General features: G+C 43.4%; 1 long non-coding RNA gene across 1 annotated transcript; it reads right to left on the bottom strand.

Annotated features, from left to right (window-relative positions):
* Window positions 1-2,480: 2,480 nt before the first annotated feature.
* Window positions 2,481-22,173, bottom strand: LOC119244423 (uncharacterized). The gene is made up of 3 exons (XR_008550787.1): window positions 21,223-22,173; window positions 20,933-21,014; window positions 2,481-2,733 (listed from the first exon to the last, which is right to left on the bottom strand). It is a non-coding gene; the product is annotated as an uncharacterized LOC119244423 (long non-coding RNA).
* Between the last annotated feature and the right edge of the window lie 482 nt (window positions 22,174-22,655).

Raw genomic sequence — 22,655 nt, 5'->3', positions numbered from 1 at the left:
TGTCACCCAGTCCACGACCAAAAGACAAGCACAGTTTCTTTACGTGTCTCTAGGCTCCATGTGCCTCCTCCAGGTCTCCTGGCTCCATCCTGCTTCCTTCCTCCGTCTCTTCCTGCAGTTTCTTCTCTTGCTGCTCAGCTCCACCCTCCCTTGGGTGGGGCAGGGAACCTCCCCCTTTCCTGGGGACCACCCTGTTGCAACATGGCTAGCAGACCTCTCCCGTCTCGCCTGCTGCTCCCCTCAGCAGTGTATTTCGTCAGTCTGCCTGTTCTGTTCTCCACTCTGCCTTTGGTGAATCCTCTCACCCTCCTGCACATCTGGCCTGTACCCTGGTTCTAGTATAAAAAAAAAGAACAAGATAAAGACTCTCATCGTCAGCCTCCCCACTGGTCTCTCACCTACATCTGTTCCAAGTGTCTCCTTCCATGTTCCCCATGTCTCTGATACAAGTCCAAATCTAACAAGCAAGCGCAGTTTCTCCAAGTCTTTCTGCTCCATGTGCCTCCATCTGGTCTTCCTTTCTGCTCCTTTTCCCTTTCTCCTAACTTCTCAATGCTCAGCTCTACCCTTCCTTGGGTGGGGCAGGGAACATGGAACCCCTCCTTTCTATAGCTAGCACACTGTTACAGGTTTATTATATTAAAAAAAGGAAAGGAAAAAAAAATGAACCCTTGCACAGACACAAGCGGGCACAAAGAGCTGCCGCTACTGCTTTGCAAAGGGAAGTTTTGTGAACAGAAACACCTACATGGTCACAGGCAGGCAAGAGAGCTGTGTTTTGTCAGGGCAGAAATTGTACTTATACAGTGTTCTTTTGGGGAGGGGAGGGGTTCAACCCATTGTGCACTTGTTATCTATTGTTAATTACTTCTAGGGTGTGACTAGGTTGATTTGTAAGAACCTGTGATTCTCCACAATGGCTCTCCATTTCCATCTCTCCACCTCTGGTCTGTGCCTTGGGATACTTTATATAGCAATTGTAACAGGGTGGTCCCAGGAAAGGGGGAGTTTCCCTGCCCCTCCCAAGGAAGGGTGGAGCTGAGCAGGAAGAGGAGAAGCTGCAGAAGAGACTGAGGAAGGAAACAGGATGGAGTCAGGAGACCTGGAGGAGGCGCATGGAGCCTAGAGACACGTGAAGAAACTGCGCTTGTCTTTTGGTCGTGGACTGGGTGACACAGATGTGGGTGAGACCCGTGGGGAGGTGACAATGGCAGCTTTTATCTTGATGTTGATTTTGCTCTTTTCCTTCTGGGCTTGTCCGGTTGTTTGTGACCCTTTGCTGTGGGTCCCCACTGGAAGATGCTTTAGACTTGTGGCAGGCTTTGGGGCCTTGCTCTGGGCCAATCCCATTTGGATGGACTTTTACCCACGAGGGGACGGGTAACTTTGGGTGCTTCATTTAGAAACTAGACTCTTTGCCTTTCCTGTATTGTTTCCTAGTTTTATTAAAGTTCCTTCCCATTAAAGTCTCCTATGTTTTGTGTTGATGCGGCGGATGGCAGAACCCATGTAGAATAGGCAGGTTTGCGGGGTTTGGGCTGCCCCTCTTCCTGTCCTATAACACAACCAGATACTAAAGCAGTTGAGCCCAAGGATTTTTCATTTCTATAACTGGTTTAACATCTATATTAATCATTTCTACCCTCACTTCCAGTTTCTTGTCTTGTGATGCCTCCATTCTAAATTTTCTACTCAGGAAATTCTACTCATATCTGTTGTGGGGAGAAGATGGGTTGAGGCCAGAGGTGCAGGGGGTGAAAAAATTCACCAGAGACAGCATGGAGAACAGAAAGGGGGATTTATTGAAATACACTGCTAAGAGAAGCAAGAGGTGAAACAGGAGAGGTCTGCTGGTGAAAAAGGAATTGGGTCTCCCTTTTATAACCAGTTTTTGCAGGCTTTTCATGACTGGGGAGTCAAGTCGGGCCAGTTAGTGCAGGAATGTCTGGTCTTGGGGATTGGCCTTTGTCACAGAATGTGTTCCAGCCCTGCTTCCTGCTTTCAGGGTCAAGGTGATCAGTTCCACAGGCCTGATTCCCATAGCAACCTTATCAATTCCCTTTTATCTATTTAAGCCTCCCAAAACTTCCTGCTGAGCAAGGGGGTGGGGCCCTAGATTTTAATCTTATTAAATAATACCCCAACAATATCTACTGGGGAGGATGACATGCCAGGTTGCATCACAAAGGTAAGTGGAGGGTGGTACAGAAGCAGGTTTGCCTTCACACAGCAGTGAAAGACTCAGAAGAAACCAGACAGCGGAGAGCAAGCTTAGTGGGCAAAATTTATCTTCCCCACCTTCCAAGGTCTTGATGAGGCCAATGGACTAGGGGAAAATTATCACATGACCCGTCTGATCTCCTAACTTTTAACCACCCAGAGAACACAGAGATTGAATTTCCTAGCAGTCACCCAGAAATCTATACCCAGGAAATTTGGCAAATTTGATAGAAGTGATGCTGAGTCATAGCTTCCTTTACTTAACACACTCATTCTGAAAAACAATGTTTATTGAGCATGGATTGTACTAGATTACAGCAATCCCAAAGTGCCCTCCACAGGCAAGTTAAGAAATGGAGACAGCAGACCATAGTGGGATTCTGGAAGAAAAGGAGCTCTATCTAGGAGCATTACAGCAAAAAGCGTGCTGAGTCCATAGCTTGGAGCGATCCACAGAGGCTTCACATTTAACATGATGTGGTCTCAGCTTTTCCAGATTCACCAACTTTATTCCTTAAAAGAAAAAAAAAAAAAGCTATAACAAAAGGAGAGGTCTTTTTTCAGATTCATAAGCAAAGTTCAGCTTTCAGAAACTTTTGTAGTTCTGTGGAAGTGTGGTATAAGGGACAAAGGTTCCTTAAACAAGAAAGAATGAGTCTTTCTTGTTTACATGTTAAAATTACAAGTTTAGGTGGCAGGACTCCTGGAAGTGAGGAAACTTAGTGTAAGTTTTCTCCCTTCCCAAAACCCTAGTTTCCTCTTTCATATAGGGAGGTGACCATAGCTCCTATCTTATGGGGTCGCTACAAGGACAAAATAGCTCATATGTATGATTTCTTTAGCACTGTTAGGGGGAAAGGATGTTCTGAGCGGATCCCATACAGGCTTTGTGGACTCCACCCCCACTCCAGACCAAAGCCATCAAGACACTGGGAAAGACAAATCCCAACACCACCAAAGGGAAGGTGGCTGGGCCCTGAAGGTGGAGTTAAGCAGCCAGGTTGGGTATAAAAACCAGACATGTGGGCCTTGGGGCGCTCGCTCTCTCGCTCGCCTCCTGGCTTCACGGCTCCTGGCTTGCGGCCAGCTCTCAGAGTGACATTTGGGCTTCCAGATTGGCGGATCAGGTAGGACGCATTTAAAACTTTGTCACCCACTTTTCTCCCTGAGTTGTACATTTCCCCATTTGCCCTTCCCTTGTAAATAAACCTTTTATTAACCTTTCGTGTGTGCCTGCAGTAGAGTATTGATAAGTCCTTTTAAGCGCGTGGGTGAGGACGCACAGTCAGGCACCCCGTTTTGTATCAGGGCTGCCCTGTAACAGCACGAGCCTGGAACATATCAGAACTCAACAAATGTTATATATTAATTCAATTCTGAAGCGCTATGACCTATTGGTATGGTAAATTCTATCAACATAAACTATAAATAATTTTACCAAATGAAAATGTGACCATGTTCCAGTATGCAGTAATTCTCACCTTATTAAAAATACATTATTAAATATTTCCTTAAAGTTTTTAAAATTCATATTTGCTCTGTATTTGGGGCTTCGTTTACTGCCAGCTAGTAGGTAGGATCTGCTACCAAAGGTGTATAAAACTTTTTTTTTAAAGATTTATTGATGCATACAAGAGCTGGGGTACAGATCAGAGGTGTGGGGGGTGAGAGGATTCCCCAGAGACAGAGCAGGAACAGAACAGGCAGATTGACCAAAGCACACTGCTGAGGGGAGCAGTGGGAGAGACAGGAGAGGTCTGCTGCGCCATGTGGGATTCTTGCTGGCCGGCTGGGATCAAACCCATGCTGCAGAGGCTGCAGACAGCTTCACAGCACTGTGCTCAACCCGCTGCACCACTGGGGAGGCCCAGGTGTATAAAACTTCTTGAAAAGAAACTTGGCTTTTGTCCATTCTGCCTATTGCCTGAGGATTTCCTTGTGTTATGTGGCATAGCCATCATTACTCCGTGTAGTAAGTCAAGGAACTTTAGGACTCCTTCATCAGCATTGAATGTGCCTAAACAGATCACCCCAAGATTTGTAGAACTTGTCTTCTCAAGATGTCCTGCTCAGTCATGTGGATTATTTTGAGTTTAGAACAATGAAAGCCCTAGAGGCTGAGAAAAAAGCTTTTGTCCTTGCCTGAGTCTTTTTCTTCCCTCATCTGAGAAGATATTGTGACTCCATAAGCTTTTACTCTTGCCCTAGTCAAGGAAGCAATGGCTGCTCTCCTTCCTTTTATGACCTAGAAGAATGTACTCTGGAAGGTACCATCCAGGTGCAGATTTATCTGTAAACATGTCTTCTTATCTAAGAATCTCATCTTTATTCTGAGAGTAAAGGTGAAATCATCTGCTCCTTGTCAAGTGAAGTTTCCCTTCTTTTAGTGCCTCAGGCTCCAGAACTCCAGATTTATACCCCTTTCTCCTTAACAGTGGCAGGATCTGCATGATCATTGTAGCTCTGCCATGCACATTATTAAATGGGTTCTTCTCTTTTGCTAACCTATCTGAAGCTGTTTGATTACTCAACCAATCTGAGAAGAATCCAGAGGGGTGAGAGATTTTTCTCCTGTGCCCCAACAGTATCCTTTGGAAGCAGAATCTGAGAGCCATTGATCTGGAAAGAACATTTATAACTAAAATAGTTCCAAAGACAGTACTTAAAAAATAGTACTACAATAGTGCTAAGAGAAAAGTGCCAAGGAGGGGGACAAGTCAGGGGCAGCAGACTAGTGACAGCCTTAGGGACATGGAGTAGAGAGGGAAGGACTCTACCTGGGGAGGCCAGGAGCTATTTGTTAAGGAGAGGACATTCCCATTGCGCCTAGAAGGAGGAGCAGGAAGCAGACAAAGAAGAGGCACCACTGGAAAAGTACAGAGTACATAGACTCATGGGCAGGCAATGTGATGTGGGTGATATGGAGAAGACAGTTAATACAACAAGGGTAGAGCAGACTAGAAAATCCAGATCAGAAGCATATGCCAGCTGTGCCCTCAGAAACTGTGGATTGAAGCAAAAACAAAAATCAAGTCCCCTAGCTCTTGATCACTTCTTCTCCCACCTCCCATCTCTTACCATAAATGGCCTTATGAGTTTGCACCTATATGGATGACTGAGCCCAGTTTCTGCACACCATCTTGCAGACAGCCACCCTTGGTCATCACCTCTCAGGTACAAATCTAGGGTCTGGGATTCCGGTTGTCTGTATAGTCTTCCGTAGAGAAGACCAAGGGAGGAGCCGTCACAGAGCTGGACACAGGCTCAGGGCATTTGGGGTGGGTATTCTAAAATCCCAGGTCACTGGAGTCTGGTCTCAGGGTAGGTTCATAGACTGTAGTTAAGTAGGTGCTTTCAGCCCTGAAGACTCCTGGGTAATGGGGGCTTGGCAAGAATCAAGGTATATGTTCAGAGTCAGGGATCAGAGTCCCTTAAAACACAGAGCCCAGGGCAGGGGTCAATGGGTGCTCAGGACCTATCACCCGTCTTACCAGAACTTCACCCTTACCTCCAAATCTTGACTATCCTGTCATTCCCAGGGACTCTGCCCTGAAGGTCTTCTGAATTCCAGGAGTATATTCTTAAATGATCCTGCCAGGCTCAAGACCAAGCACACTTCCAATTCTGGCAGCTTCTTTCAAGCATGCAATGATCCTCAGTGCCTTACCTGGAGGTCCTTTCACCCTCACCTGTAAAAAATACTGAGGATGCCCTTCTCCACCCAAGATTGTGACTCAGTTCTCCCAGAAGAAGCCCAAGAGCCATAACTTGACAAAGCTTCCCAGGATCTGCTGGGTATTCTGTATGAAGAACTACTAAGACAACAACTGAGGCATAGAGTCACCACTTCTGCCTATAGTTATCACATTAAAAAAAAAAAAAAACCTATTTTACCACTTTTCGTAAAGAACTCTGCTTCTTCCCATTCAGAAATGAGAAAATTTCCTGGGACCTACAGACAACATTTCTTGAGAGGAAATTCATGCCTCTCTCCATCTATTCTTCACACACACAAGGGGCCTGGCCTTGTGCAAGTCACTGGGGACAAAGCTGTGAACAAGGCAAAAATAGTCCTCGCCCTCAGGGATATTACATCCTCCTGGAAGAGACATGTTAAACAAGGTAATATACATCTCCTTATTACATTGCAATTATGATAAGTGCTTAGAATTGAAGAAAGATCTACCCCGTAACTTAACCCCTAAATTACCCTCTCACTTAATAGCTTCAAACAGCAAAAATGTATTGTGTCACACATTTGTGAAGCTTCTGTCTCTGAAAGGCCTTAGTGGGTTTCAGATTCAGTGACTGGGAGGGTCCGACTCAGTGAATCTCATTAGGGTGCAGTCAAGCTGGGGATGGGCACTGTTGTCCCTGATGGCTCTGACGGATCTGCTTCCAAGAAGAATCATACTCTTGGCTGTTGCCTGAAGTCTTCAGGTCCTTGCCTCCTGGCTCTCTTCACTGGGCTCTCCAAGTGTCATCCATATGAAGTGATGGTTGACTTATCCCAGAATGAGTGTTCAGAGAGAGAGAGAGCCCACGGGGGAAGCCACAGTCCTTTATGACCTAGTCTCAGAAGTGAAAATCATCAATTCTGCTTCATTGATTAGTAAGTCCAGTTCACGCCCAGGGGAGGATGTTCTCTGAATGAGAATATCAAGCTGTAGGGACCATTCAGACTCATCTTGGAAGTTGGCCTCATAGGGAACATAATCAGACTTGCATTTTTTAAAAAACAAAAACCAGATACTTAAAAGGGAATTGTCTGGGGTGATGAAATTGTCCTATATCATGATTGTGCTACAGTTTTCACACCTGTTTTCTTTGTCAAAACCCATCTAATTATAATCCAAATGCATTGTGCTGAATGAAAGAAAGCAGGCTTAAAAGGCCACATTCTGGGACTTCTACTCTGGAAAGATGGAATAGAGATGCTTTCCTCCATTCCTTCCCAGATACTGCATAAAAAAATAAACATAAGAAGATTCTGAAAGATGGTGAGAAGGTGGCAGACCAACTGGATACCTGCCTGGGGACCCAACAGATAACATGGTGACAAGGTCCCTAAATTTTCTTTTTGTCTTATAGAGCCCAGACTTGAAGCTGAAGAAGGCAGCTATCTGAAACAGCAATGAATGCAGCCCCAAATGCCACATTTTCCCTCTAGGTAAAGAACCAGCAAAGGGATAGCCACAAGACAAAAACTTAGACAATAGTCCCTACACTCTAACAGAATGCCACAAAAGAGGTTGTGGTCCTACAATCTAGATGAATATTCAGAGAATTACACTGAGTAGGGGGAAAAAAAAAGTCAAACCATAAAGATTCCACATTGAATGGTTACACTTATGTAAGATTGTTGAAGTGAAAAAAAAGACAGAAATGGAACCAAGATTAGTGCTTGCCAGCCACTGACAAGGGGGCAGGGAATGGCAACAGGAGACCCTGGAGCTGAGGCAATGTCCTGCATCCTGTTTCCTTGTCAACACCTGGGTTGTCACATTGAGCTGGAGTTTCGCAAAGGTTATGTTTGTGGGAAACTAAAAATACAGCACTATTGTTTTTGTATGTGGGTATGGATTTGTATGTATATTATTTTGTATGTGGGTCTACAATTATTTCAAAATGAAAAGTTAATTTTTAAAAATGGCCACAAATGTTATTATTTGAATATCATTTACATAATGTTGTGGACAAGGCAAAATTATAGGGACAGATGTAAGATCTGTGTTCGAGGAGCTGGGGGTAGGGTGAGGTTGACTTGCGGTTGACCAAGGGATAGGGAGAAATTTCCTGAAAAGAGAATAATGTGGCTCTTGGTTGTGAAGTTAGTTCTGTCACTGTATGTGATTATCAAAACTCAGAAATGTACATTAAAAAAAAAGTTGAGTTGTACTGTCTGTAAATTATACCTCCATGTAGCTGGTTCTTTAAAAATAGTGTGTGTTCAAAGTGGTGATTTGCCCCATTATTTTAATCTTTTCTCAAAGGAAATCTTACATGGATTTTTAAAAACCTATAAGACAAAATTGAGATCTGCACTTGAATTGTGTTGGGGATGCCCTATCTTTCACCATTTTGAGCAGCCTAGTGCCCTAAGAAGAGGTGAAACTCTTCTGTGGCAAGAGGTGCAATCCTCAAACCCTTGACTCTGTGAGTAATGGGAGCCTCGAGGTGGCCGGATGAAAACAGCTCCAATTTGTGAGCCGGGATTCCTAGTCAACCACATGGAAACTCCGAAGGCAGCTCCAGAAGACAGCTGTGAGGTGCAGGTGATGTATCTTTACCTTGAGCATCAGAAGGGTTGGGAAGGAGCAGCTTTAGTAAAAAGCAGGAAGCAGCAAGTTTGCAGCATTTCCAGAGGCACTCAAATGAAAGCTGGGGGCGGCAAGCGAGACTGCCAAGGTGATAATGGCAGGAAAACTCAAGAGAATGGACCGAGGGCATTAGCTACAGTCATTGCAAGTAGACAGCCTCTGCCAGTGGTCCACATGAAGCTGCCTTATGTCTGCCCCTACTCTAGAGGGCCCTTATATTTAGGGTACCAGAAGGGAAATTGCTTACCTTACAAATTCCTTAGAAGAGGCTCTCCGGAGACACTTAGATTTTTTCCATTCTGTTTTTAAAGGACATTCCTCAACCAGCGATTCCTGTGGGTGTTTCTGGGATTTGTTTCATTACCACCGAGCTCACAATTCCTGGATGACCCTGGAGAATCCTGTATCCTGTGACTTCCCCCAGATCCACAGCTGTCACTACCAGAGTCTCCTTCTCTTGGATGATTTTTTAACTAAGTCAATTTTAGGTGATGAAATATGTGAGTCTGGTGTTGATGAGGAGGAGTTTCAAAAACTGCCTTATATTGTCAAAGGCCAAAGCACAGGCCATGCAATCCTAACCACCATAGGCTGGGGGATGGGACCACTCCCCTTTGCCAGACTCACACGTCACTGACTCCCTTCTATCCCTGGTAGACATGTGCTACAGAGGAATGTGTTTGGAGACAGAAGTTGCCTGATCGCCATGGTGATGAAGATGTGCTACTTGCACAGTACAGGGTGTCCGATATATTTAGCAACAGCAATTAGAAAGGCTGCATTCAGTTGGGGCGTGTTACTGGCTGGTTTGAGCCTCCTGCAGAAGATGCCCTCCCTAGAGAAGGTCCTCAATGAGACTGGAGATCTGAAGACTTTCTTGTGGCATAGTCCAGTTTTTCCAACAAATCTTATTTGGGGAGGGCAAGCCTGTCATGAATCTGGAACCAGAAGTTCTGACAGCTTCGTGGCGTGGGCGTTGAGCTCTTATGAATGTAGGCGTTCCTATGAGTTAGGCAGTCTGCCAGAGTATACATGCCTCTCCTCTGGGCCCTGGTAACAATCATCGCTGTTTCTGTTTTACAGATGGGAACCAGGCCTCAGAGAGAGTATGAAAACGAATTCGTAGACGGCAGAACTGAGACAGAAGTGCAGTCTGTTTTAATTTAAAGTTTGAACTGTACAAAAGATCCTGCCTTCTCAAGAAAACTTATGAATGGGTGTGAGACAGCAGGTGGCTATGTTGACTGTGCTGTGGGCACTGGAGGAGACCTAAGGTAGAGAGAGGGAGTTACTAAGGCCAGATTTCTCTGTGTTGGAGGGGCAGGAGACTTCCCAGGCAGAAGTGAGCAAAGCTCAGGTATAGTGACAAGGAGCTGGCCTACAACAGACTCCTGCAAGAGTGAGTCCAGAAGCAAACACAGTGCACTTGGGAACCTAATGAATGGCTCTGAACAGGTGGCATTTCGCAAGTGTGGGAAGAAGGCGGATTCTTCCAGCAATGGTGTTTGAATGACAGGTTGGTTATACAAACTACAAAAAGAATAACTAACCCAGAGAGTGGGTCACTCTGTGCTTTGCACACATAATTTTCTCAAGGTAACTCAGTTATTCCCATCTTACTGAAGAGCAACCCCATATATCCAGAGTGTAACTTGTCCACAGTCACCTAGTTCTTTCTACCTGAGTGGACGAAGACATCAAAGGGAAGGGAGGCTGCAGAGGAGTACTGAAGGTAAAATGGAAATTTACCATGTAGAGAAAGGGGAGAACTGCATTCCAATATGTATGCATCTCTGCAGAGACTCAGAGAATGTTTGGGTAACTGCAAGGGGTTCACTATGGTTGGAGCCCAGGACACCCTGAAGCAGTGGGAGAAGGCAGGCTGGGAAGGAGGCAAAGAACTGGCGTGCTGGAGATGCAGACATTATACTGTGGGGTGGGAGCTTGTGAGGTGTTTTAGATGGGGTAGGAGAAGGAGGAGGGGAACATGATCAGATTTACATTTTCCAAAGCAGTTGGGCTTGTTAAGTACTCAGCTTCCTCACTGAAAAGCTGTTTCTGTTGGGGTCAGAAAGTGAGGATCTACAGATATATGTGGAAAGTATTTTTTTACGTGTGTAAAGCTATTGTAAGTGTTGGCCATTTGTCCCTGCAAGGGAGGAGGATTGCTTTTTTGCTAAAAAGAGGAAAGAATTGTGAAGAGTAAGAGAGTAAGGAGTCAGCAAGACAATACAGGCCAGTGTGCTGGGGCGCTGCAGATTTCAAATGGCTACAGCAGAAGGTCTACTCCCTATGACCCTTTGTCCACCATTATGTTAGCAGGACTCTAATGTGTGCCATTTTATGAGGAAATAGGAGAAAGTGCTATCCCTGGTTTGGTTCAGAGGGACAGCAGAAATGAAGGACAGTTACAAGATGCTGGAACCGAAGAAAACTTGGCAAAAACTTTCATCATCAGTCGGAAATTGATGATGAAAAATCCCATTGGAATTCAGAAAAATCTTGCCAAGTCTTTTGATTTCTACAGTTAATGGGAACAGATAGGAATCAAGCTTATCTATATCTCAAGAGATTCGAGACACCAGTTATTATCTGGGTAATACTATAGGGAATAAACATACCACATCCTACCAATGAGGAGCTGCCAGACACAGTTCTTCACGAGGTACTAGTGAGATGACATCTGTTTTCTCATAAATACATCATGAACCCTTGCCCACCAGCTGGTGGGGAAAGCGGATGAGGTGGAAATTTAGTTGAGTATGTAAGGAACCCATGGAACCAGGAGGATGGAGAAAAATTTCACAACTCCCATTGTAGAAACCATAAAAATACACAGTGCCAAGCCCAAAGAACCAAATAATACATCCATAAATTACAGAAAATCCAAACCAGTCACTGAAGCTAAGCCTCAAACCAGATATCCAAGGGCAGAGAGTCTGGGAGTCTTTGAGTCTCCTGGGAACCACTGACTGTGCAGAAGCAGCCCTGGAAGCCCTCTGGAACAGATACTTGTGTGTGAGCTGAGCAGTGGAGAATTGGCCATGTCCAGTCAAGCAATGAGGAGTGAATGAATTATTAATTTGAAACCAAAACAAAACTAAGGCATAATCATAAATATTGCAATAGACAAACTCCTGGCTCATGCCCCTAGACCATTAACCATCCCTGGCCATGCTGTGAGAAACATTATCCTTCTAGATTGCCAAGATTAAAGACTGGAGCTAATGCAGCATTTTCTGTCATAATGGGGAATCTGAATAATATATGTAATTGACATTTGCAGATAGTATCCAGTGATTTCAATTCTCTTATCTAACCCTTGCTGGAGATAACACTTGTAACATTTACATGATTTTTCATCTTTTCTTCCTTTCTCCACTTTAATAGATGTTATCTGAGAGAACTGGCTGAAAAAAGGAGATGGAAGGAGGGCAGAAAAGTAATCATCCCTAAACAGATGACTAACTGCCAAGTAACCAGTTATCATCTGTCCTGTGTAGGGTCAAGAGAGTTCATCATGTTTGAAGTTACATGCCATGATTTGAGTATGGAATCCTTGATATCAGGCCTGGTGGCAGTGGAGCTCACGTTCTTGAACTGCAAATCCAAAAGAGACACACACCCCTCCCCTCCCCTTTCCCCCTCCCCTCCCCTCCCCTCCCCTCCCCCCCCTCCCCTCCCCTTCCCTTCCCTTTCTCTTCCTTCCTTTTTGGTACACATACAGGCATACCTTGCTTTGCTGTGCTTTACTTTATTGTACCTGGCAGATATTGTGTTTTTTACAAATTCAAGGTTTATGCCAACTTTTTATTAAGCAAGTCTTTTCTACAGCATGTGTTCACTTTGTGTCTTTGTATCACATTTTATTAGAGTATGTACAATTCCTTTTTGTAGACATAATGCTATTGCATACTTGTTGCTTAGACTACCATGTAGTTTAAGCGTCATTTTTATATGCATAGGGAAACAAAAAAAAAAAACCTATGAGACTCACTTTACTGTACTTTTCATTTTATTGAGGTGGTCTGGAACCAAACTTGCAATCTCTTCTACCTTTATCTAGTTTTTCCATTATAAGACCCTTAAAAGAAATAAAAACTATTAAATATCAATTTATCAAATGTACTGTGGAGCAGCTACTGCTGACATGACCTCCTATAATAGAATGAGATAGTGTGTGGCAATGGCTTTGTTGTATACTTGGAAGTTGGAGAAAAAAGGAAATAGGTAGACAGATGCTGTTTCTTGCATGCTGCATCTCTCTCCCCATGGTTTGATATAAAATGCCTGTGTCCAAGATGAAATCCCACAGCACAGTTTGGATCAGAGCTGGGACTTAATGTTTTCAAGCTCATAAGCCAGAGCTTAATTTAGCAGCACAGTGAACCTGCTTGGCTTTTAGGACTATAAAGCTTACCAAATGGGGAAAATTCAGAGCTTATTATTTATTTGATTTTATGCTCTGGTTTGGTCTTTGCATCATCCCTGCAAAGCAGGCAAAGCTGGTCCTATTATTTCCTTTCTAGAGGAGGTTACTAAAGGTTATAAAGGTTATGGTAATTAGTTTAAGTTCACAGATTAAATGCAAAATCATGATTTAGATCTTAGTCTTGTATGTGAAAGGTCAGGGCTATTTCAATGGCCCTTTCTTTGATTTGCTGTTGTCTCAAAAGGGGTCTAAATATGTCCCTTGTCAGATATTGTACCTCTTTTTTCCCCTGGTACCCTGACCCTTTGTCTAATTATAAATTTCTTTCTGAGTTTTTTTAACCCTATTTTAAAATTATTTTTAATTGCGACAAAACATATATAATTTACCATCATAATCTTTTTTTATTCAATTATTTTATTGTATTATATTTTTCTAGTTGACATTATTAAATAAAAGAGTTTGAGTGACAAGTTGACATTGAAATTGGGTCTTAAAATTGGGATTCTGTAGTTGGACATGGTGAAAGGAGATGGAATTTTCCAGGCAGATGGATGGTATGAGCCAGGGCCTTGGGGCTGGGAAGGAAGCATGTTCCAGGAATCATGGTTCTGTGCAGGATGCAATCCCTGAACAGATTCCATGGAACACATAGAAGTGTCCTGAGCAAGGCAGGACCTGCATAATCATTTTAAATAGTTCAGTGGTATTAAGCATATTCATATTATTATGCAAGAGCACATACTATTCTTAATTGATTCATGTATTTAAAATAATAACAGCAAAGAATTGCTAGACTTTATAACTTGTTACCTTACCTTTTTGTAAAACAAATACAAATGCTTGTTTTTAATATTCATATAGCAAATATCCTTGGTCTAAATTGTTCTGTGTGGACAGTCCCAGCCTTGTCTTGACTGGCCTCTGTCTCAGGATGCCACTGCCCCTATCCACCCCTCAGTCCACTAAGTCCAGTCCATAAAACCCTGCCTTAGGCAAGTTGGTCTCTGGACCAAAAACTGTGATGAGTCTTCATAATCTATGGTCCTTAGGCTACCTACATAAGGTTACCTACTTAGCTCTCTCCAAAATTGAGTGAGAACTATTGAGTGAAAAAAATTCATCTTTTATTTGTTTAAATCTCTCCATTAGTTTTCTGACTGATTCACCTATTGATACACATGCTCTTCTAAAAATAATTAAATAAATAAAATCATTCTGTTGCAAAAGAATTTAGTCAATGAGTCTCAAAGGCTAGTAAAACCACTGAGCAAATGTAGATAGTAGAATTTTATAGAAGGGTCAAGCTGAAAACACCCGAACCCCCTGATCATACTTATTATCACAAAGAGAGCAACATTAGACAATTATTTGCAATGGGTATGATGTAATTGTGACCATGCGACACTGTTTATGAAGAATTTTTGCCAAAAATTGAACTGGTATCTGACTGAATCCTTAGATACTAGGGAACTAGGAACAAGTCAAACACTACCATGGGATGGATGTGAGAACTTCTATAGAACATATCTTAATTCCTCAACAAATAAAGAGCAAGGGGAAAAAGAATAAACCTATTGATTAAAGGAATTAAGAGTCATATTAATCAAGTGAAGTGTATCAGCCTTATCTATAAAAGACCTACTAAAACAAACCTTCAAACAAAAAATTTTATCAGAACAATACACAGATTTGAACACTGGGATTTCATGTCATGAAGGAATTAGTTTTAATTTTTTAGCTATAATAAGAGTAATAAGAGTAATAATAAGAGTAATAATAAGAGTACTATTTTTTTTAAATGAGTCTTTCAGATACTTTAGTAGAATTCCAATTAATAAATATAGGCAGAATGATGACAATAGAAAATCACTATGTGGCAAACAACATAATAATAATTGGTGCTGGCAAAAATCATCAATAGATGGCTACATTTAGTGAGCAGAAGTATAAGAAATAGAATATGTGCATGGTCTGAAAGTATCTTTCCACATGTATTTAAAATTGCAACAGGAAAAATACTAACTTTACAGGCAAATCTATATTCACTACCTGTATTAGTTTCCTTTTGCTGCTATAACAAATAACAACATAAAAAAATTGGTAGCTTAAAATAGCACAAGTTACAGTTCTGAAGATTATGTCAGGACTGCAACTCTGGGTTAAAATCCAGACCCTGGTGTTGCAGGGTCACTTTCCTTCTGTTTCCTTGTCTGCTCCAGTTTCTGGAAGGTGACTCCATTCTTTGACCTATGGCTCCTCAACACTGACTTCTGTTTTCATCATCATATTTCTTTTTCTGGCCCTGACTCTCCTGCCTCCCTCTTTCACTTATAAGGATCCTTATGGTTACATTTGACACACCTGGATAATGCATCTTAAGATCCGCTACACTGATATTGAGGTCTTACTGCATTCTAGATGCTCTGCTAGGCACTTGACAGAAGCAATCTCATTTAGCCTTCATAATGAAGCTGTGAGAGAACTAACTGTCTCCATTCTCCCATTGAGGACTGCGACTGTGAAGGAAAGGTGGGGGAATGAGTTTCAGACAACAGAATAGGAGGAACCCAAACTTACCTCCCCTCATGGACTCTACAAATCTAAACTACATATGGTATAATTTATAAGGAAGGAGACATGAAAACTGAACAAACAGATCTCACAACAAAGGATAAAAGGACAGCCCAAAGAAGAGCAGGGAAGACAGTGATAAGCTCTCTTTGAGGAGGAGCCAGGTATGGGGATTTACAGCTGGGAAAGATTCTGAAGGAGCAAAACTTTTCCCTGGGGAGCAGGGAAGAACACTGCCCTGGGTCAGGCACACAGCTTTCAATGATTCTGTACATAGAGACAAGTCCCCAGAGTCCCGATATTGCGGGGTGTGGGGGGCATCCAGGGGAATCTAAAGAACTACCAGTCCTTAAGCTTGCCCTTAAAGGACCGGCACACAGTCACCCAGGGACCCAGCACATCAACACTGGTCTGAAAAGCGCCTGACTCATAAATGAAAGAAGCCTTTTACCACCTTTACAGCATTTGCCCAAGAGGTAGAAAACTATTGGACCAATCCCCAAGTCAGAAACACTGGCAGATAACAAACATCTTGGCAACTTCATACGACTTTGCTAATTCCAGTGCCCATGAGGAAAAAGAAAGTTCACACTAACAAAACAAAACATTTATTCCTCCCCACAACCCCCAAAAGAAATGTCACATTTATCATATGTTCAATTTGGACCTAGTTCTGGACTCTATAGTATCCTAGTTACCTATTTGTATTAGGACCAAGCTACTTTGGAGCCTGCTAGATAGAATACTATTAGCACTTAGTATAATATCTTTTATCTGTTTATTTTTACACATGAACTTTAGCATCAGTTTAATATTTTAAAACTAAGACAATTTGAACTTCACCATTAATATGTCAAGTTTCAAAAAGAAGAAAGGAAGAAAACTTGCTCAAAGTCAAGTGGTAGAGGCAGAACTGGCACATGAGATTTGGGCTGAAGACTTATAACCTACTGCCTTTTAGAGAACCACATACCATCTGTAACACCTTCCTTTGCTTAAAGCTAAGCAAGCAGGGCTCCCCGGTGGCGCAGCGGTTGAGCGCTGGGTTGCGAAGCTGCCCGCGGCCTCTGCAGCGCCGGTTCAATCCCCGGCTGCTCCCTGGCCACCGGAGGAGGGTCCCACATGGCACGCAGACCTCTCCTGCCGCCCGCTGCTCCCCTCAGCAGTGTACTTTGGTCCTTCTGCCTGCTCTGCTCCCCGCTCTGGCTCTGGTGAATTCTCTCACCCTCCCGCGCTTCTGACTGTACCCAGTGCATGTATAAACAAAACAAACAAACAAATTAATTAAAAAAAAAAATAAAGCTAAGCAAGCAAACTTGGTCTTGCTGGATTATTCTTGCACATTCTGCCTGTCCCTCCAGGAGATTTGTTCAAAACTGGTTCTGCCAAAGCTCCTGAAATTCATCTTGTGGAATCTTGTCTTTCACTGGTCTCTCTGTTTTCCTGGAGATGACCAGAGCCTTGCTCCTTCAGAAAAAGGGGGCAGGAAATTCAGCCACTACTTCTTCCTCCTCTTGCTTTCAGGGAATTGTTGCTCTGTAGTGATAGGATTGGCTAGCAGAGGGAAGGTCCTGGAATTGGCATCCAACAATGGACACCAAAGACTGCCCCTGCCACACACACACTAAGAGAGACCTCCAGATGCTGTGAGGTCTTCGATAGGCCAGTTCTGAATGTGTCAGACCAAATTAGTTTGTTGCTCTTCTGGCTCATCCCTGGTCCCTTTCAGAAGCAGAAAGCATCAGTCATCTGCTGTTTCCTTGTGTAACACATTAACGCCACAGACTCAGAGTCCATTTGTTAAAGGGACAACACTAGCACCTTTCTTCATTGCAGGAATGTCCCCATGACTCTTGGTCAACTGCCTTGAACTTGGGGAATGTGTTTCACATCAATTGACCCTTTTAGCACAAGAATTCCTCGAGCTCAAGGTGGGAAAAAGATTGTTCCAGCCTGACATATGGAGAAACTGAGGCAAAGAGAAGCTGAAAGACTTTTTCTCTTTAGAGAGCTGGAATGCAAAACCTGTTTTCATGCTTTTTCCTCAGACCAAGTTTTTCCATTTGCTGCTATAAGAACCTTTGCCAAGTTCATAGCCCTTAAAACACATTTTACTTTTTAAAATTAAAAAACAAAACAAAATCTGTTATTATAGCTCCAGGAATTTACTGCCACCACAGTTGCTGAAATCAGCAAGGGTTCCTCTGGAAAGAGCCTGACTCTGGGGCAGTGCTGCCCTCTGGTGCCCACTGGGAGTTGTGTTCCCAGCTCTCACAAGGCGGAGTCCTGGCCCACACTTGCCCCCTTCCACTTGATCCTCTTCAGAGAGGTGATCAGGGACATCAGGATGGGGAAGCCCACCTGCCAGGAAATGTGAATAGGTTTTTAAGTGGCCAAAATCAGCCCATGAAGGCCCACCCTGTGCTGGCTGGCACCACTCCAGGAGGCACACACGCATGCCTGTCAAACCCTTTTTCCAGAGAGGTTCCCCCATCCATAGAGGATGTCGTGTGGTCACTGCCTCACTTTTCACCTCTCCAAGGAGAGGCCTGTTTCCTTCTCCATAGCACCAGGGAGCTGATGTCCTTGATCATTGCAAAATGGGCACTGCTTGAATGACCATCCTTCCCTGTAGGCAGACTCCGCTCCTCCCAGGCCAGCCTCTCCCTCTTAAGTGTTCCACTGGGCTCTCTGGCTGCCTGCCGTTCACCCCGACAGCTAATTGCATGTTGCAAGTTGAAGTTTCCTTCCTCCCTCTTTCCTGGCCCTTCCTGGGAACCTTCTCTCCTTGATGGGCAGGCTTCCAAAGAGGGAGTGGGAATTACTGGGAGAAAACCAGTCACCAGGTAGGCTGGGCAGGGTGAGATAAAGATTTGAAGAGGCTGGAGATGAACTCCCCAGCCTGTAATTCAAATTTAAAACTGTAAGTACAACATTGAGGACTCAAGCTTTCCCATGATGCCAGACTCCAGTTAAGTTGCTGACTGCCCCTGGCCTCAGGGAACTGGGTGGCTAGAGAGGTAGACTCAATGTTTTCTTTTCCTTTTTTCATTCTTCTTTTTTACTATTTTAAAAAATATAAAATGTATATAGCATAAAAGTTGCTATTTTAACCATTTTAAGTGTACAATTAATGTAACATTAATTACATTCATACAATAGTGCCGCCATCAACATCATCTACTTTCAAAAATTTTCAACATCCCAAACAGAAACTCTGCAATCATTAAATAACAACTGCCTGTTTCCCCTCCTCCTAGACCTTGGTCACCTTTAATCTCCTGTCTCTATGTGCCTATTCCAGATATTTCATATAAATTATAACACATCTGTCCTTTGTGTCTAACTTTACACTTAGTATGTGTCAGATGTCCTCCCTTTTTAAGGCTGAATAATTTCCTCTTGCATGGATACAGAATATTTTATCCTTTCATCCTCTCAATGGAACTTGGGGTGCCTTTACCTTTTGACTCTGTGAATAGCGACAAAATGAACACGGTGTGCAAATATCTGTTTAAGTTCCTTCTTTCACTACTTTTGGGGAAATGCCAGAAGTGGAATTGCTAGGTCATATGGTAATTCTATGTTTATCCTTTTGAGAAACTGCCAAACTGTAAATGCTTTCATGTTTGGTTGTGATGCTGTTTCCAGTTTAAAGTGACTTCTGTAATATTTTTAAAACTCTTCCTAAATAAAAAGAATAGGCCCTGAAGCATTTCTCAACAAAATAAAATCTTACTATTGCTGGGCTGGAACCCGTGGGCAGCCTACCCGGGGGAAGTCCCCTGGTCGGGGACCTGCCTATAGAGGGGATGCTGCCACCTTCCTCCAGTACCCAAAATGCTGGAGAGGTGGTCCCCTGGGAGTAAGGCAGATGTCCCGCAGATTCCAGTCACACTTGACCCCAAGAGAAAGGGGACCCCAGAAGGATGGGGATGGATGAGTGCAGAGTTGTGTGGGCAGCTGAACTCTGGTCACCAAGGGGAGCAGGGGAGCCCCCTATATCTGCACAGACGTGGGCTGGCCTGGGGCCACTTCCTCCAGCAAATTTACCTCAGAACCCTGGGGGTTAACAGCGGGATTCTGGTCTCACCCATCAGCTAGCCGGAGTTTCTGTGGGCAGCAGTTGACACCCTAGGGACAAGGAGGGCCTAGTGCCACCTGGGACACAGGAGAGGGCAACTTGATGCATCATTCAGTATGCACCCTCAAACTAGAGTACGTTGACCACACCCAATTTTCTGACTGTGGCCCTGCACCAAGTGTCCCCTTAGGATGCTTTGGGGTAGTTTCTCTGAGGCATGTGGCCTGCACAGACCTGACACATGTAACCAGCTCCCACACCACAACTCCCTCCCGCTGTTCTGTGGATGAGACCGGTGCTCAAAGGTGGTCAGATTGAATGAATGAATGAATGAATGACTCAACAAATTAGTGGCAAAGAATGAGTCTGCCCTACAAAGGAGAAAGATGAACAGGGCACCTGGACACTAGACTGGCATCAACACTGCCACTGATTCAATCCAATCGACTCACAAGATTTATTGGTATTGAAGGGATTCATGCCCAGGGATTCTAAGATGATTTCTTTTAAATATATTTGAAGAAAATTAAGGCACAACAGCCTGAATTGGGGATTTTGGTCCATAATGCAAAATGCAATGTATATAAATACTAATTCATAACCATATAGTTGAAGGTAATAAAAATCTGTAATGTTTTTAAGTTTTATTACTGTTTCATTTAATTTCATCAATTTTTGATTACTGTACTGTTATTATATGATAATTTTCTTGTTTGTAGGACACATCTAAGTACTTAATGTTAAGGGAAGAGGGGAGCAAATGACTCAAAAATGATTCAGAAAAGAATACATTTTGGGCAACCTTTTAGACATTTTAATTTATGTCAGAATTGAAAGTCAGAAGAAAAAAGATTAGAAATCTACAAATGGAGAGCGAGCATGACAACCTATTGGGGCTATCAGTGGGATGACAGCCCTGGGTTGGTGATGCTGGCATTGTATGAGCTTCGCATCTGTCATGACCCATGAAATAGGGACCAGTGTCAACTCACATCCAAGGTAGGCAGCAAGGAGGGAGGGAAAGGGGTAGAAAAAAGCTCAAGGGCTCTTGGGATGTGGAGAAGAGGGCTGCAGGCCTGGCAAAGCTTTACAATAGCCAACACAGGCTAAGCCCTGGGATGGTCCACCTTTAGGACCACAGTAGTGAGTGTGGGTGATAATAAACTGAAATCTTTCAATAGTCCAATTTGGCTGTAGAATTGGTACATATACACACAATCCCTAGGGTGCAGTTTTGCAGGGGAGCAGGACTGTTGCCTAGCTCACAGTGGCTCTCTCAGTAGCTATGCCTATACCACTCACCACACTGGGCCTGTTGCAATTCTTCCCTGAGGTTTTTCAAACTCCAAGGAGAGAGATCCTGCTTTCTTCTCTGACCATGACACTGTAAAGACATAAGTCTAGAGTTAACTGAGGCCATGTATGAGGCTGTGGGGACATCTGGTCTGAGTAGGAAGTGGGGAGGGATAAGACATTTTGCATGATGGCTCCCTGACTCCTTAACAGCTAAAAATCACAGGTTTGCTGGTGTTGTTCCATATTGATACACAAATCTGCATGAGCTTTATATGTCTGGACAAAAAGATACATACCAAAATATGTACTGCAGCATTATTTGTAAAATGGAAAAACCATTGACCAGAAAATAAATAAAATGTGGTAGCAGTGTTCAGTACTATAGCTCCTGTACAGCAGTCTCCCTTGCTGACCAGGATTGAGCTATATCAGGAATAAATAGCATGTTGCAAAAAATCACATTGTGTGACACCCAAAGTTAGGTCATAAAATGCATTATGGCTTGCGCCTTGCTCTCTCTTGGGTCACTGGCTCTGGGAGGCCAGCCATGGTTATCAGGACACTGAAGCAGCCCAGTGGAAAGGTCCATGGGGCAAGGGAGGGACTGAGGTCTCAGGCAGCAACGTGCAGGTGATCTGAGTGACAGATCTTGGAATCAGGTCCCCCAGCCCTAGTAAAGCTCTCAGATGGTTGCTGCACTTTCTCCACTAAGAGTCCCTCCCCTCAGATTTTCAAGTGAGTTCTCTCCCTTGATAAACAGTCTTCCCCGTTTGAATACTGCTGAATATTCACATTTGGTAGAATGAGTTTATCAGTTCTCCTAGTACAAGTTGGAGAAAAAAAATAACTTCATTTCAGGACTTGAGGTGTAACCAGGCCAGTCCCATCTGAAGAGATCACAGAAGATGAACTTGCATCAGTGGCCTCTACTGCACATTCCAGGCACCTGACTGAGGGATAGGATCTAATTAGGCACTGATGAAGTAGAAGTTCCAGAAATAACAATTTGGGTTCCTAGTATCTCTACTTAGCAACCACGTCTAAGGAGGATTTTAATATCTGAGTCAAAGAACTGTGTTCCTGAAATATTACATTAGGTTTTTTTCTTTAAAGTAAACCAAGTTAAGCCATAGATTTGCATAGCCACAAGATTATGAGATTTATCCCTAGGGAACAAATTGGCAGCTTCCCCCACTTTCAATCAGACAAAACATATGTTCCTTAACTTCCGAAATACAGGGGGAAGAGCTCACATTAACACCTGGATCTGTGTCATGGCTCCCATTCTGACAAGGATCTTCACCAAGTTGCTTGAATTACTGGTTACCCAAAGTACAGAAACTTTTCTGTGCCTGGAACTGAGCAAAGCATATATTTAAATAGGACAGAGACCGGTGAAATTTAAACACAAAGGAGTAAGAGGAAGAAAAGTTGTAAACACTTGTTAGATCAAGTTAGATCAGTCATCCATACTTGAGTGAGAGCCAGTCTCTCACCCATGGGGATTCTGTGGCCTGCTATTACCTTGTAACTATTCAGGTTGAAAATGCTGTTCCTTGCAACATGCCTGGAGGCTAGGAAAAGCTGGGCTCCACTATGAAGAGAGAACAAAAAAAACAAGGCATTTGCTGGCAATGCCTTACCATTCTCCTTATATTTCCCCATCTTATGCCACATTTCCACAGATTTCTGCTCTCAGAGGTGTTGACTACGCCCTCTCCCAATCCCA

Source organism: Talpa occidentalis, unplaced genomic scaffold, assembly GCF_014898055.3.
Source record: "Talpa occidentalis isolate TD23 unplaced genomic scaffold, MPIMG_talOcc4v2.1, whole genome shotgun sequence".
Taxonomy (NCBI): Eukaryota; Metazoa; Chordata; class Mammalia; order Eulipotyphla; family Talpidae; genus Talpa; species Talpa occidentalis.
This window is presented reverse-complemented; position numbering and strand designations above follow the sequence as displayed.